The sequence below is a fragment of the Dermacentor variabilis genome, chromosome 7 (assembly GCF_050947875.1).
Source record: "Dermacentor variabilis isolate Ectoservices chromosome 7, ASM5094787v1, whole genome shotgun sequence".
Classification (NCBI taxonomy): domain Eukaryota; kingdom Metazoa; phylum Arthropoda; class Arachnida; order Ixodida; family Ixodidae; genus Dermacentor; species Dermacentor variabilis.
The window spans coordinates 105,873,154-105,888,119 of NC_134574.1; positions in this window are offsets into that span (position 1 = coordinate 105,873,154).

Below are 14,966 nucleotides of genomic sequence, written 5' to 3' on the forward strand. Positions count from 1 at the left end.
GCTTTTGCCGATTGTCTTCAACTCACAATCCTGCGGTCTGCAGCCCGAAATTGATCTCCGTTTGCGGGCGTTTTCCGCTCCACATTGGAGCTGGTTCCACCGAGACGTATTTTTTTATCTCCATGGGAACTCAAGCCCATGCTGGCGCGCATTACTTTAATGCATTTTCTTGTCCTGTGTTATGCCTTGTCGAGCCAAATTCGGGGGCTTGTCTTCCTTGCACGTCTCCCTGCAATGTGTCTCCAATTTCTACGACATCTACTCTTACTGGTTACAACCACTAACAAGAAACGCCTTTCTCGCCTTCACAACGTCGCGTGCTTTAGGGTATTGCTGAAAAAAAAATCCGTGAGCATATTGATAAGACCGCAGCCTTTACAAGCATAAATAGCTGTAGAAGGTAGATAGACAAGTTTTGAGTAAGTGAAAAAAAATGCCTAGTCTTCGCGCTACTTGTGGCGAGAAGACGGCAAACAGCTAAGCTGGCGGCCCACCTAGGTTATCCTAGGTTCGACTAAGTTTCTCCGTCGTTACGCTTGGAGATATGGTCGGTGGTGGTGGGGGAACCACAAACCACGGCATCTCAATCTTGCCGCGTTTCTCCACATGTCAGTGGCTTGCACAGTTCGTTCGTCGCCGAATGTGACGGATTCGTCCTTTGGTCTTCATCACCGTAGCTTCACTTACAGCCACTCCGACAGTGCGTAGGACGTCGCAATTTTAAAATGAAGGAGAATTCGGCATTGGCAGACTGAACTCGCGAAACAAGAAGCGGGCGTGGGCAGCCGTTGTCGTTCCATCGTCGTCGCGCTGTCGCCATTCCGTCGTCGTCCTCCCGCTGCCGTCACCGCAGCATCGTCTCCGTCGACCTCATTACGACGTTCGCGCACCATCCTCGTCACACCATATTCCTTGCGCCGTCATGGCGCCTACCAACAACAGTCGACGATAATTTGTGCCTATAGGCACCATCATAGACCAGAGTTTATAGCATTGTTTATGGCGTCGCTCTGCTGACTTGAGGCAAAACGAACATGCGCTTATATTTAGGCGCATTTTAAGAATCGCCGTCGGTCAAAATTTAATCCGCAGTCCCCCACTATGGCGGGCCTTAAAATGAGATCGTGGTGTGTGGTTGGTTGGTTGGTTACAAACTTTATTTGTGTCGGCGTGTCAAACTGCAGCTGACTTGGCCTTCGGGCGAAACTAGTAATTTTCTTCCACCTTTACTAGCTTAAGATATCGCACACGTGATCATGCATTATGTGTTGACGTCAAATTTTCGCACTCTGTAGCATGCATATCTCGAGAGTTCTATAATATACGGGGTTATTATCTTTATATTTTTCGGAACTTAAAAAAAGAAACTCCTGTGGCAGATAACCTAATTCTAGTCCTTCAGTTGGATTATTCAGAGAGGAGGACATAACTTGTTTCAGTACACACGACACATATTGGGCGAATTAACAAAGCTTCCCTAATTAGGTTCTTAATTTACAACCTTTCGTTCATGTTGCCATTAACCAATTGTAGCCGGTGAGTTGGCAAGGCTTATCCAATTGAAATGAATTTCCAAAATGATGGCAGTATGGTGGTATGCGTAATCAAACTGACCGTAAAAACCCATTCTTGTTCCACTTTTCTTTAGCATAACGCTCTTTTACGCATACAAGTACGAAAGCAACTGGAGCGCCCATGCATTTTGCCCAACAGCTTGGGAAATACGTCGAAACTGGTGTCATGCTGGACATTCATTTGAAGTGGATAAGTCTTGGAAGCTCATCAGCTACAATTCTTTAATTGCAGCACGTGCCTAAGGTGATTAATTAAGAAATAATAAGGGAGCTTTAGCTAATTATTTGAATAAGTATTTCAATTTCACGTGCAAGTAAAGTCCGCCTCTCTGAATAATCCAGCTCAAGGACTAGAACTCAGTTACCTGCAACAGGCGAGTTTCGAAAGTTACGTAAGCCTTAAAAATATTCAGCCCGTATAGTTGCACGAATACAAAAAGAATAACACGTACATAGCACGCCATTTGCTACGTGCCGAAAATAATTCTGCATCGTACTCTTTGCATTCAGACACTACCAATAATGAATCAACGGAGATGCGAGAGTTGGTGGGTAATTTCAACAACCATAATAGGATTTAACGCCTCAAACCAATGCACAGCCTGCGAGAAACGCCGTATTGGCCGGCTCCATATAGATACAACCACCTGAGGTTCTTTCCCGTGCAGCCAAATCTAAGCACACGTGTGATTTTCTTCTTCTTTTCGTAATTAGGCATTCAACCTGAACGAAGCCACAGCAACCGGCAGACGAACCCTCAAGCACGCGCTCGCAAGTAGTATAGGTCCGGACCACTAAGCTACCACCGAGCGTAGCGGAGGACTGGGTGGCAATCCATGGTTAGGAAATTTCGCAGGCATTGGAAGAATTATTGGATAAGTAATTTGATAAATCCTGGGAAATGCATTCAAGCCACAGCGGACCATGATAGAATGATTGCGGAAAGAAATAGGCGTGGTTTTCGGAAACCTTTCAGGGAGCCATTACTCCGCTCCTCACAGCGCACATGAAAGAAGTACGCAACGACGAGGGCGACTGCGAAATGATGTACCGGTGATGTGCACTGTCCCCTTTGTTTTAACAAGTGCCACCCCTCCGTTTGCTTCAGCTTGTTCCGATAAGCAGTGAATTGAAAGGAGCACAGGCGAAAGAACGCCGGCGGACGGAAAAGGGAAAGGGCGGGAGGCGATGCAATGAACGAAGGGATTTACATGACAATGAATCTCTATGCTCCTCTGGCGTGACACGCCGCGACCTTGAGAGTGGTGGGAGTACGCTAATTAATTGGGCCCGTGGTGGGTTATGTCCGTGGCCTGATGAATGAATGAGCTGGTCAGCGAAAGCGTTTCTCCCCTCTGTAGTCGAGCAGTGTTTGCTCTCTCCGTGGAGGAATACGGTTTTATATTATTCCTTCCCGGTAGTTCCTGATGATTGGCTGCCTTGTCAACGACTACTTGCGGTAAAGACACTCCCGTCGCTTGTTGTTCTGAATGGGTTGGCCCTCTGTCCCCTCTTCATCCTGTGCCAGTTTCGCAAACGTCGTCACGGCCATTATAAGATTATTGGTTGCGAGTCAGGGTGCATCGACGCGCGTTTGGGCGAGCTATCCGATAACCAGCATGCCATTCAACCGGATCCGCCAATGAGCCGGGCCTGGACACCGATCGATATCCAGCGGCTATATCGACCAAGGAGCCAGAATGGTGTTTGTCGCATTTCTGTTGCTGGGCAGCATTTGTACTCCGGAAGTACCTACTGCTCAGCAAATACTTGTTTACGTACAATACAAGATTTGTTTGGGGATAGTTGTTTCAGCTGGAAACTGCAGACCGATCGGTACGGAAGAAAGACAGACAAAAAACTCAGTGGCCTTCCACTCTGCGAAGAAGGTAAACCAGCGAAGCTCTGTATGTGGGCCCCTTAAAGGCGAACTGCACCTCCGACGCGGGTCAGCCCGGCATTGCACTATCTTCGGGATCGGCCCCGGTATGGGGAGTTTTTTGCTTATGACATAAGAATTTCCTTGGACGGTAGAGGTATACAGCGTCGCTGTAAAAAGGAGCACGTACGACACGACGGGTATTCGAACGACATGGTTTGTCAATGTTCCCGCTTTTGCGCGGGCTCCTCGTGCCCATTTCTCAGTGCTCCTTTTGTTATTGTTGTCATTGTTGCTGTTGTTTGGCGCACGTCGGCTTTCATACATTTTGCACCCGATTTATCCACCTTAGTTATAGGTAATTGGCTTTAGCATAATAGAGAGGCGAATTGAAATGGGTTCAAATAAATGTGTTGGCCAACAAACATGGAAGCCTGAGGTAACATTCAATTGGGCGTAGATCTCTAAAAGTACTTGCTTTTTTTTGTGTGTGTGTAAGAGAGCCATGTTCACTTGATGCAGAACCTTCGAGCTCATTCGAACGATTTCTACCGCGCTACGAGATGGCTTGCACCGATGAAGAGGCTCAAGACATCTAATTTTTTATTGCCCCTCTTGTTTTGTTTAGATAGAATACAGCTCAATGTATCGCATGTACGATACATTTTATTGTGCTCAATGTATGTACTGGTATTGTACGCGCCTCTACGGCCGAATAAATTTTCCCGTGATCTTAAGTCGCACAAGATAGCTGGAGCTATTTTGTTGGTAGTAGGTTGCCTAAAAGTATTAACCGGATTAGCTCTGAACAGATTGAAACTGAGCAGAACTGTGTATTGATGAAGCTGCTAAGGGGAGTTCAAACATATTTTTTGCATACTGAGCTAATATGAGCTATAACAGGAGTAAAATAATCCAATTGTACAAGATATTGTCATACGCAATAATATAAGGTGCGTAGCACTGACTTTAAATATATTATGGAAACTCGCCAAGTCGCAATTCACCAACACAGCAAAGCAACGTATTTCAGTGATCTAACCTGTGCGAAAAAAAAGAAACTACTTAAGAAAGTCCGTACGTGGATGAATGCTTAAATTTTCAGGTAGTTTACGAGGGAAGGATATGAAAATTCGACATGTACCGAAGAACAACGTGTCTAGTGCTACAGTGATTTCTACAGTGATTTAAGTGTTCAATGTAGCGTTGGGATTGGAACGAGGTTAGACCGAGATGATGAAGATTTCAAAAAGGTGAGAAATAAACATGACATATAAATTCTGAGCTTGGACATACGAACTGTAGGGATCTTTTGCACCGATTGTATTGTACTAACGGTTTTTTTTACCGTTGTATTCTATTGTTTAAATGGGCTCCGAACAGCCGACACGTACTGTAAAATTTAACGAACTAGAATTTTATAGGTCGCAAGTTTTCTTTCTTTCGCAACAGTGCATCGTGTGCGCTAAGACAATCCAATTTCCTAAGTACCTTGCTGCATGTTAATTAGATGCGCTTAGACCGAGCTATGTAGTGTAGGAACAGAATTCCTAAGTAAGTACTTATGTTCTAGTGCTTTTGAAAAAGGCTGCCGCTGAAAAAGTAGGAAAATGAGGAAGGGAATTTACAGATTCAAAGGGACATGTAGACAGTTTTACTGAAATTAATGTTTATTTGCGCCTTCCTGAATTCCTTACAGAAATTTTGAGCATCATTTTCAAAGCCTAACACGATTGGCAGGAAATAGAACAAATAAGCTACGCAATCATCGGCTCATAGGCGTATTTTGGTACTGACATTGCAGGGTAAGTCGTTTATATAGACGAGAAACAGCAGAGGGCCTAACACAAAACCCAGTGGTACATCAGATATTCATTTTCCGTACGTGATTTGGTAGAGATAAAATAGAACTTATTGAAATTACCATCAGCATCATCATAATCAGCCTGGCTACGCCCACTGCACGAAAAAGGCCTCCCCCATACTTCTCCAACTAACCCGGTCATGCGCTAATTGTGGCCATGTTGTCCCTGCAAACTTCTTATTCTCATCTTTCCACCTAAGTTTCTGTCGCCCCCTGCTACGCTTCCCTTCTCTTGGAATCCAGTCCGTAAGCCTTAATGACCATCGGTTCTCCTCCTTCCTCATTACATGCCCTGGCCATGCCCATTTCTTTTTCTTGATTTTAACTAAGATGTCATTAACTCGCGTTTGTTCCCACACCCAATCTGCCCTGTTCTTATCTATTAGCGGTACACCCATCATTCTTCTTTCCATAGATCGTTGCGTTGTGCGCAATTTAAGTAGGACCCCTTTTCCAGGTTTCTCCCCCGTAGGTGAGTACTGGTAAGAAACAGCTGTAATACATATTTCTCTTGAGGGATAATAGCAACGTGCTGCCCATGATATGATAATGCCTGCCAAACGCACCTCAGTCCATTTCAATTTTTCTGATTATTTCAGTCTGATGATCTGGATCCGAGGTCACTACCTGCCTTAAGTAGATCTATTATCTTACCACTTCCAGTGCTTAGCTACCTATCGTAAACTGCTGTTCTCTTCCGAGACTGTTACACATTACTTTAGATTTCTGCAGATTAATCTTTAGACGCACCCTGCTACTTTGCCTGTCCAGGTCAGTGAGTATGCATTGCAATTGGTCCCCTGAGTTACTAAGCAAGGCAATATCGTCAGCGAATTGCAAGTTACTACGGTATTCTCCAATAACTCTTTTCCTCCATTCATCCCAATACAGGTATCCTAATACCTCCTGTAAACACGCTGTGAATAGCATGGGAGAGATCGTATCTCTCTGCCTGACGCACTTCTTTATTGGGATGGACCACTAGGGTGACTATGGAGCTGCTATATATATCTTTCAGTATATTTAGGTACGGCTCGTCTACACCCTGATTCTGTAAGGCCTGCATGACTGTTGAGGTTTCGACTGAATCAAACGCTTTCTCGTAATTATTCAAACCTATATATAAGGGTTGGTTATATTCCGCACATTTCTCTATCGCCTGATTGATAGTGCGAATATGGTCTATTGTTGAGTAGCCTTTACGAAATCCTACCTGGTCCTTTGGTTGACAGAAGTCTAATGGGTTCCTGATTCTATTTGCGATTTCCTTAGTAAATACTTTGTAGACAACGGAGTGGAAGCTGATCGGTCTATAATTTTACAAGTCCTAGGAGTCCCCTTTCTTATTGATTATGTTGGGGTTCTTCCGAGATGCCGGTACGCTCGAGGTCATGAGGCATTGTGCATACAGGCCAGATCTTCTAAAACAATCTGCCCACCTTCCTTCAATAAATCTGCTGTTACCTGATCCTCCCCAGCTGCATTCCCCCTTTGCCTAGCTCGGAAGCCTTCTTCCGGCATTACTTCTGAGATGTCAGATTCCTCTAGAACATTCCCTCTACCATTATCGTCGTGGGTGCCACTTGTACAGTATAAATCTCTATAGAACTCCTCAGCCACTTGACCTATCTTATACATATTAGTGATGATATTGCCAGCTTTGTTTCTTAGCGCATATATCTGATTCTTGCATATTCCTAGTTTCTTCTTCACTGTGTACCGATCCACCCGGGTTCGTGAACAAGGCAGGGCTCGAGGCACCCTCTGTTGGACCGATGCTCCGTAGCGTGGTGGTGACGAAGGATGACTGACGGCCGAGCAGCTGTGCTCGTCGGTGTTTATTGCACTGCAGTGACCAATGTTGCCTACCGAGCCTGGCAGGCCAACGAAGATTATACCGGAGGGGGCGTCACATGCTTGTTACACCCCCTTACCCCCAGCTTGTTTGTCGACAACAAACGTCCACGTTCGGAGTGCAAGGCTTATCTCCGCCCTAGCCGGGTCGACGGTTCCTGCTACCCATGCGAGCGAGGATTCTGAACGGCAAATACCCCTCTGATATTGTCGAGCACATAGTCTGGTTCCCAGCTCACAGGGACCAGACGTATTACCGGGTCACCTGAACCCCAATGAGATAGCCCACGACCATGCGCGAGGTTTCGTATGCCGCGACGGAATGGTGTACCGGGTGAGTTCGGGAGAACTCGTCCACAGTGATTCTCTAGTTACTTTTCACGAAATCACGTCTCATTACAGAGATAATAGGCAGAACTGAGGTGAAACAGCGCGAAAAAGACGAGGACACAAGGAAACAAATACCACAGACAAGCGCTGGTATTTGTCTCCTTGTGTCCTCGTCTTTTTCGCGCTGTTTCACTTCAGTTCTAAGTATGAACCAACCAGCCCTCATCAAGATCTTAAGAATAGGCAGAGTTTTCCTTTCCCCCTTCATAAGCTCAACAGGCCACAAGCTAGCACGCTCCGCATGCTCCAGAAGGAGTCTTACCCCTCTAGGAGCTTTCTGAACCTTCTCCACCCGGACATTGATCCACTCCGCCCCAACCGGGTCGACGGTTCCTGCTACCCAGGAGAGTAACGATCCGGTGGCTTCCGCCTAAGCTTAGGAGGCTGGGGACGTCTTTCACCACATGCAGGCTGGCTTCCTGGTACTCTGGCAGACGAACGCGCATAGCATGAATCAAGTTTCGGCTCAGCAAAGTCGGCGACGCCCTCTTGTTCAAGTAAAGGGGAAGGATTGCCTCCCTGAACCTGCAAAAGATGCCTGGGGTAGCTGTGTAGTATCACGCCCGATGCCTCGACGGACACGCTGGGGAAAGCACGCTAGAATTGTTTCCCAGCCATGACAGACACGCTGGCCCCTGTGCGCAGCTGTATGGAAATGCGATGCCGGCAGATTTCGACGGTCAGCATGTACGGCGGCACAGACGACGGTACAAAGCCTGTGTGCCACATGTCCAAAATCGGCGTGTTCTCGGCCACGGCGTGGAGCCTGGCCGCGGAAGAACTTGAGCCTGCTGCCGCACGCCCCAACCGCGTATCCTTGCGACGGCAACCTTGGCCACGGGCGTGTGTGGTACGTGGGCTTGAACCAGACTGCGGCTGCTGTTTCCTTTATTCCTGCCCCTTCGGCATACCTGTGTCAGGTGCCCAGTTTTCCCGCACGAAAGCATTGTGCTTGAGAGAACTGGCACTTTGAGGGGTAGTGGACACCACCGCAGCGACCGCAGGTACTGCCCTTTGTCGCCAAGTTGCTGAGCGCCGCTTCCGCCGATGGTGAGCCAGTGGCACGGACAATCTCACCGGCGTCCTTCGTGGCAGCTTCCATTGCCAGCATTGCCTTCACGGCGACTTGCAGAGAGCAGTCGGGAAGCGCCAGGCGTCGCGTCTGCATGGCGGTGTTGTTTATGCCGCAGACGAAATTGTCCCGGAGCAGCGAGTCCAGCTGGTCCATGAAAACGCAGGCACTCGCTAACCCTCGTAGCACAACAACGAACTGCCAGAGTGTTTCTCCTACCTGGCAGCTCCGTTTGTTGAAGCGAAAACGCTCCATTAGTGTAGACGGTGCCGAGTTGAAATGCGGGCGTAGTATGGCGAGCAGCTCACCCAGCGTCTCAACATGCGGTATGGCTGGCTTGAGAAGGCTGATTAAGAGACTGAATACGCGGGTCCCACAGCTGGCCAGGAAAATGTCCCACTGTTTGCCCTCGGTTGTGTCGTTTGCGCGGAAGAACACGTGGACTTGTTCTTCGTAACATAGCCAGGTGGACCCATATTCCTCGAACGGCTCGAGCCGTCCGTACAGAGGCACGGTGACAGCAACGGGGGGCGGCGTTTCGCCGCTCGCAGCGGCGTGGGACCATCCTTCGGTACTCGTCCCCAGTTTCACGATCCGTCCGCGTTAGTGAACCAGGGAGGACTCGAAACACCCTCCGTTAGACAGATGCTCCACAGCGTGGTGGTGATGAACGATGACTGACCGACGAGCGGCTGTGCTTGTCGGTGTTTATTGCGGCACGGTGACCAATGTTGCCTACCGAGCCTGGCGGGCCAACGAAGCTTATGCCCGAGGGGGCGTCACATGCTTTTTACACACTGCTTTTAGGCTTCCTCAGTTCCTGAGAGCTTGCTCAGTTCTATCCATAATATACTTCCTTATGTCAGCTATCTTACGGTTGTTGATTAACTTGGGAGGTGCCAGCTCTATCCTAGCTGTAGGCTTAGAGGCTTTCAAACATTATTGTTTCTTGATCAGATCTTTCGTCTCCTGCGATAGCTTACTTGTATCCTGTCTAACGGAGTTACCACCGACTTCTATTGCACACTCCTTAATGATGCCCATCAGATTGTCGTTCATTGCTTCAACACTAAGGTCCTCTTCCTGAGTTAAATCCGAATACCTGTTCTGTAGCTTGATCCGGAATTCCTCTAGTTTCCCTCTTACCGCTAACTCACTGATCGGCTTATGTACCAATTTCTACCGTTCCTGCTTCAAGTCTAGGTTAATTCGAGATCTTACCGTCCTATGGTCACTGCAGCGCACCTTGGCGAGCACGTACACATCTTGTATGAGGCCAGGGTTAGCGCAGAGTATGAAGTCTATTTCATTTCCAGTCTCGCCGTTTGGGCTCCTACACCTCCACCTTCGGCTATCCCGCTTGCGGAAGAAGGTATTCATTATCCGCATATTTTTTTGTTCCGCAAACTCTACTAATAACTCTCCCCTGCTATTGCTAGTGCCTATGCCATATTCCCCCACTGCCGTGTCTCCAGCCTGCATCTTGCCTACCCTGGCATTGAAGTCGCCCATCATTATGTTGTATTTTGTTTTGACTTTACCCATCGCCTATTCCACGTCTTCATAGAAATTTTCGACTTGTTGGTCACCATGACTGGATGTAGGCGCGCAGATCCGTACGGCCTTGAATGTATACTTCTTATTAAGTTCCACAAAAAGACCTGCCACCCTCTCGTTAATGCTATAGAATTCCTGTATTTTACCAGCTATATCCTTATTAATCAGGATTCCTAGTTCTCGTCTCTCCGCTCAGCTCCGTAGCACAGGACGTGCCCGCTTTTTAGCACTGTATATGCTTCATTGGTCCTCGTAATCTCACTGAGGCCTATTATATCCCATTTCATGCCTGCTAATTCCTACACTAGTACTGCTAGACTCGCCTCACTAGATAACGTTCTAGCGTTAAACGTTGCAAGGTTCAGATTCCAATGGCGGCCTTTCCGGATCCAAGATTCTTAGCATCCTCTGCTGCGTCACAGGTCTGACCACCGCGGTGGTCAGTTGCTTCGCAGCTGCTGGGGACTATGCGCCGAGATTTCATTGTTGTAATCATATATGGCGTTGTGGTTATGTACTGAACCAGGGTGGGCAATCCTGCTCTGGTGAGGGAGTGCGTTACCGGTTCTGGTCACTGGGATCAGGCCGCTATCCAGGCCTGTTTGCGCAATTTTATCAACATGCGGATTTTTTTTAATCCGGTGGAAAATTGCGCGGCACCGGCATTTGAACTACGGTCCTCTTGCACATGAGGCGGATGCTCTACCTCTACGTCATCGCTGTTCTCTGAAATCACGTTGTTAAAAAAAGACCTAATAGCAATTTGGCTAGATTTGTATTGTTTAAAATTCTGTTTACGAGTAGCTTACAAAAAACGTCTGGACCGTATGACAGTACCAAAGGCTTTTCAAAATTCATATATGTCGCATCTGTTTGGTTAGTCATATTCATGGAACAATTGATGTCATGGAGAAATTCTACTAATTGATTTACAGTAGTTAGGCCACTGTGAAATCTATGTTGAAAGCTAGATAAAATACTTTTGGCAAGCAAAAACTTAGCGATGTGTCTGTATAATACGTTCCAGTAATGCGCTATACTGATTTGTCAGAGAAATGGGTCGGTGATTTTTGAGATTGTGCTCATCGCCAGACCAAACATCAGCCGGATGTTGAAACATGGATGAAATAATTTTGGCACACAAAAACATAGCGATGTGTCCGGGGATAATTCGTTCGATTAATGTGCTGTACTGATATGTCAAAGAAATGGGTCGATAATTTTTCAAATTGTGCTCAACGGAAACTCAACATAGAAATAAGTTTTGAAACTTTCCGTCTGGTAGGAACAGTACAGGTAGGCATTGATTCCTGAAAAACACTTGTCAGATAATTGCTTGTTTAGACAGAATGACATACTAGAAAGGAATTCGGAAAATTCACAGGACCGGGAGATTTTTTTATTATAAATATTTTTTATCAGATTTAGGATGCCTTGTTCACTCACTGTGACACCATCAATGAACCAGTTGGAACAGACATAAAATGCAGGAATTTTGAAGTTGCCTGTAGTAAAAGCTGGCTGAAAAACGGCAAATAAGTTTTAGATGCTCATTAACATTCCATTATTAATTATTTATGTGTCATCCGATGCCCCAGCGTGTGAGATTGCTTGCTAAAATTTGCTCGGATTGGCGCCTAATTAATTCGGCAAGGTAGGTTTATAACACATTTTTTTTAATAAGCGTTATGCCTAAGTTCTTCTTTAGCAACATTAAATTGCTTTTTTTATTTGCATGTCATCTGTCCCTCTCGAACAGCGTGATCTAGCAGTACGAAGAGATAATTGTAAAATGTCTCAGATTATACAAGGTGATTGGTGTTATTTATTGTTTTCTGCGCGGTACATATTTGCTGCCTTGCTTAGTAACTCAGGAGACCAATTGCAATGCATGCTCACTGACCTGGAGAGGCAAAGCAGAAGGGTGGGTCTGAAAATTAATCTGCAGAAAACTAAAGTATTGTTTAACAGTCTCGGAAGAGAACAGCAGTTTACGATAGGTAGCGAAGCACTGGAAGTGGTAAGGGAATACATCTACTTAGGGCAGGTAGTTACCACGAATACGGATCATGAGACTGAAATAGCCAGAAGAATAAGAATGGGCTGGGGTGCGTTTGGCAGGCATTCTCAAATCATGAACAGCAGGTTGCCACTATCCCTCAAAAGGAAAGTGTATAACAGCTGTGTGTTACCAGTACTCACATATGGCGCAGAAACCTGGAGGCTTACGAAAACGGTTCTGCTGAAATTGAGGACGACGCAACGAGCTATGGCAAGAAGAATGATGGGTGTGACGTTAAGGGATAAGAAAAGAGTAGATTGGGTGAGGCAACAAACGCGGGTAAACGACATCTTAGTTGAAATTAAGAAAAAGAAATGGGCATGGGCCGGACATGTAATGAGGAGGGAAGATAACCGATGGTCACTAAGGGTTACGGACTGGATTCCAAGGGAAGGGATGCGTAGCAGGGGGCGCCAGAAAGTTAGGTGGGCGGATGACATTAAGACGTTTGCAGGGACAACATGGCCACAATTAGTACATGACCGGGGTAGTTGGAGAAGTATGGGAGAGGCCTTTGCCCTGCAGTGGGCGAAACTAGGCTGATGATGATGATGACATATTTGCCGATGCATGTCTGAAGATTTTTCTTGGAGTAAGGGGCTAAAACATCGATATCGCTAAACGCGCTGATTTGCTCAAATCTTGGAAACGAGCAAGCTTAGTGATCAATTACGCAGGCGAGATGTGCTCGCAAGAAATCACCGAAATCAACATGAACGATATGGGATTTACTAGCATCAACTGAAGGTGAAACCAGCACTGATTTATGGTCAGATATTCTGTCAAAAATGTCACATATATACGAGTATCTGCCAAGTAAGAGTTCCCCAAGAAAACCTCACGCTTAAAATAGCCGTACCTCTAGTTCTTGATTTCACTATTTGTTCTAGATAACCTGAAATCAACATGTTAAACAGAGATCTGTACGCAGAGTTATCGTTACCACTAATTGACATAGATGACCACGAAACACATGAAACATTCAAGCCCACGAGCAGAAGCATGCTTGAGGGAGCTGGGTTCTTCAGCGGTTCTCTTCAAGGGCGGCGTACGGATGCGGTATCGGTATCAACGATAAGATAGCTGTGCAACCTGCGTCGTAGGTCCCAATTCACTCTGAAATGTACTTATTTGTCCGCATATATGAATAATTGTCCACGTCGCCCGCATCATGACATCGAGGTTCACTTTTACGCTAAAGTTATTACAGAACACTTGCGGGAAGAGGAGCGTGCCTATAGCGTTGCTGCCGTCGCAGCTCAGTTGTTCATATATAATATATATATATATATATATATATATATATATATATATATATAATATGTATATATGTATATATATATATATATTATATATATTATATATATTATATATATTTTTGCATCTCTACTAAACGCGACCGACGTAAAGTCCACACAGCGCACACATGCACTTTTTTTCTACTTTCACGCTGCTAATGCAACGCATAAAGAAAACACTGCAGACGTTACCTAGCGTCGCAAGAAATGATCACATTAATGTAGCTTCACGTTCCCTTGAGCAGTTACAAAGCTTCTCAGCTGCTTTCACATATTCCAGTGCTAAAGTGTGATTTACCTATGCGTTGATATATTGGTTGTTTTACTGAATGGGCGCTGTTGGCGTTAGACCGACCATACAGCGTGTCCCACATGTTTGATGTGACCTGTAAAAGAAACAGTCCAAAACTTGGCCCTTGTATGCGTTCTATACAACACTGGGTCTATCCAAGGCATTCGATACAATCGCACATGACTATATCCTTCAGGAGATATCGGCCTTGAACTTAGGAGTTAAATTCTTCTCCTTCGTCACATCCTTCCTCGAGAGCAGGACGGCTGTCGTAAAGTTGAGGCAATCAGCCTCGGAATATTTCACACTCGGAAGAAGGGGTACTCCCCAAGGCGCAGTTATCTCACCACTTCTGTTTAATATAGCAATGCGCAAGTAGTCGGAAAGCCTTGCTGTAATTGCTTACGTAGGTCATGCATTAAATGCTGACAATATTACAATCTGGTGGCCTGGAGGATCGGAGGCTACGGTCGAACAAGCTCTAGAGGAGGTTCTGGATGTTACAGAGTCTTTCTTGGAAGGTACGGGACTGGCACTCTCGCCTGGAAAGTCGGAACTCCTGCTGTACAGACAGGCTAGGCGAGGTGCTAAGGGACTCGCCCCACTCGATAAGGTGCCCATTAGCGTTCGTAGCGGAGATGGGCACGCCATCTAGAGAGTAGACTGGATCAAAATGCTAGGGCTTTCAATAATCTCAAAGGGATGCACCGTTAAGACTACAGCCCAACCCACCACGAAAACTGAGAACATTATTAGATTAATTATGAGAGTGTCCGACAAGAAAGGCGGCATAGGCGAAGATATACTCCTTAGGACTCACCATGCTTTCCTCATCAGCCATGTCATTTACATAGTAGCGGCCCCCAATTGGACGAAAACGGAAACGGATAAATTGGACACGCTTATGCGCAAAAGTATCAAAAGGGTAATCGGCGTGCCAATCACGGCTAACACAGAGGAGCTCATGACATAGGTAGTACACAACACAACTTCGGAATTAATAGAAGCAAAAAGATCAGCGCAAATTATTAGATTATCAAACTCGAAAGCAGGCAGAAGACTGCTGGATGCGGCAGGCCTCCGTCCTAGCTTCACTCAGGGAAATACCACGCAACTTGATATTC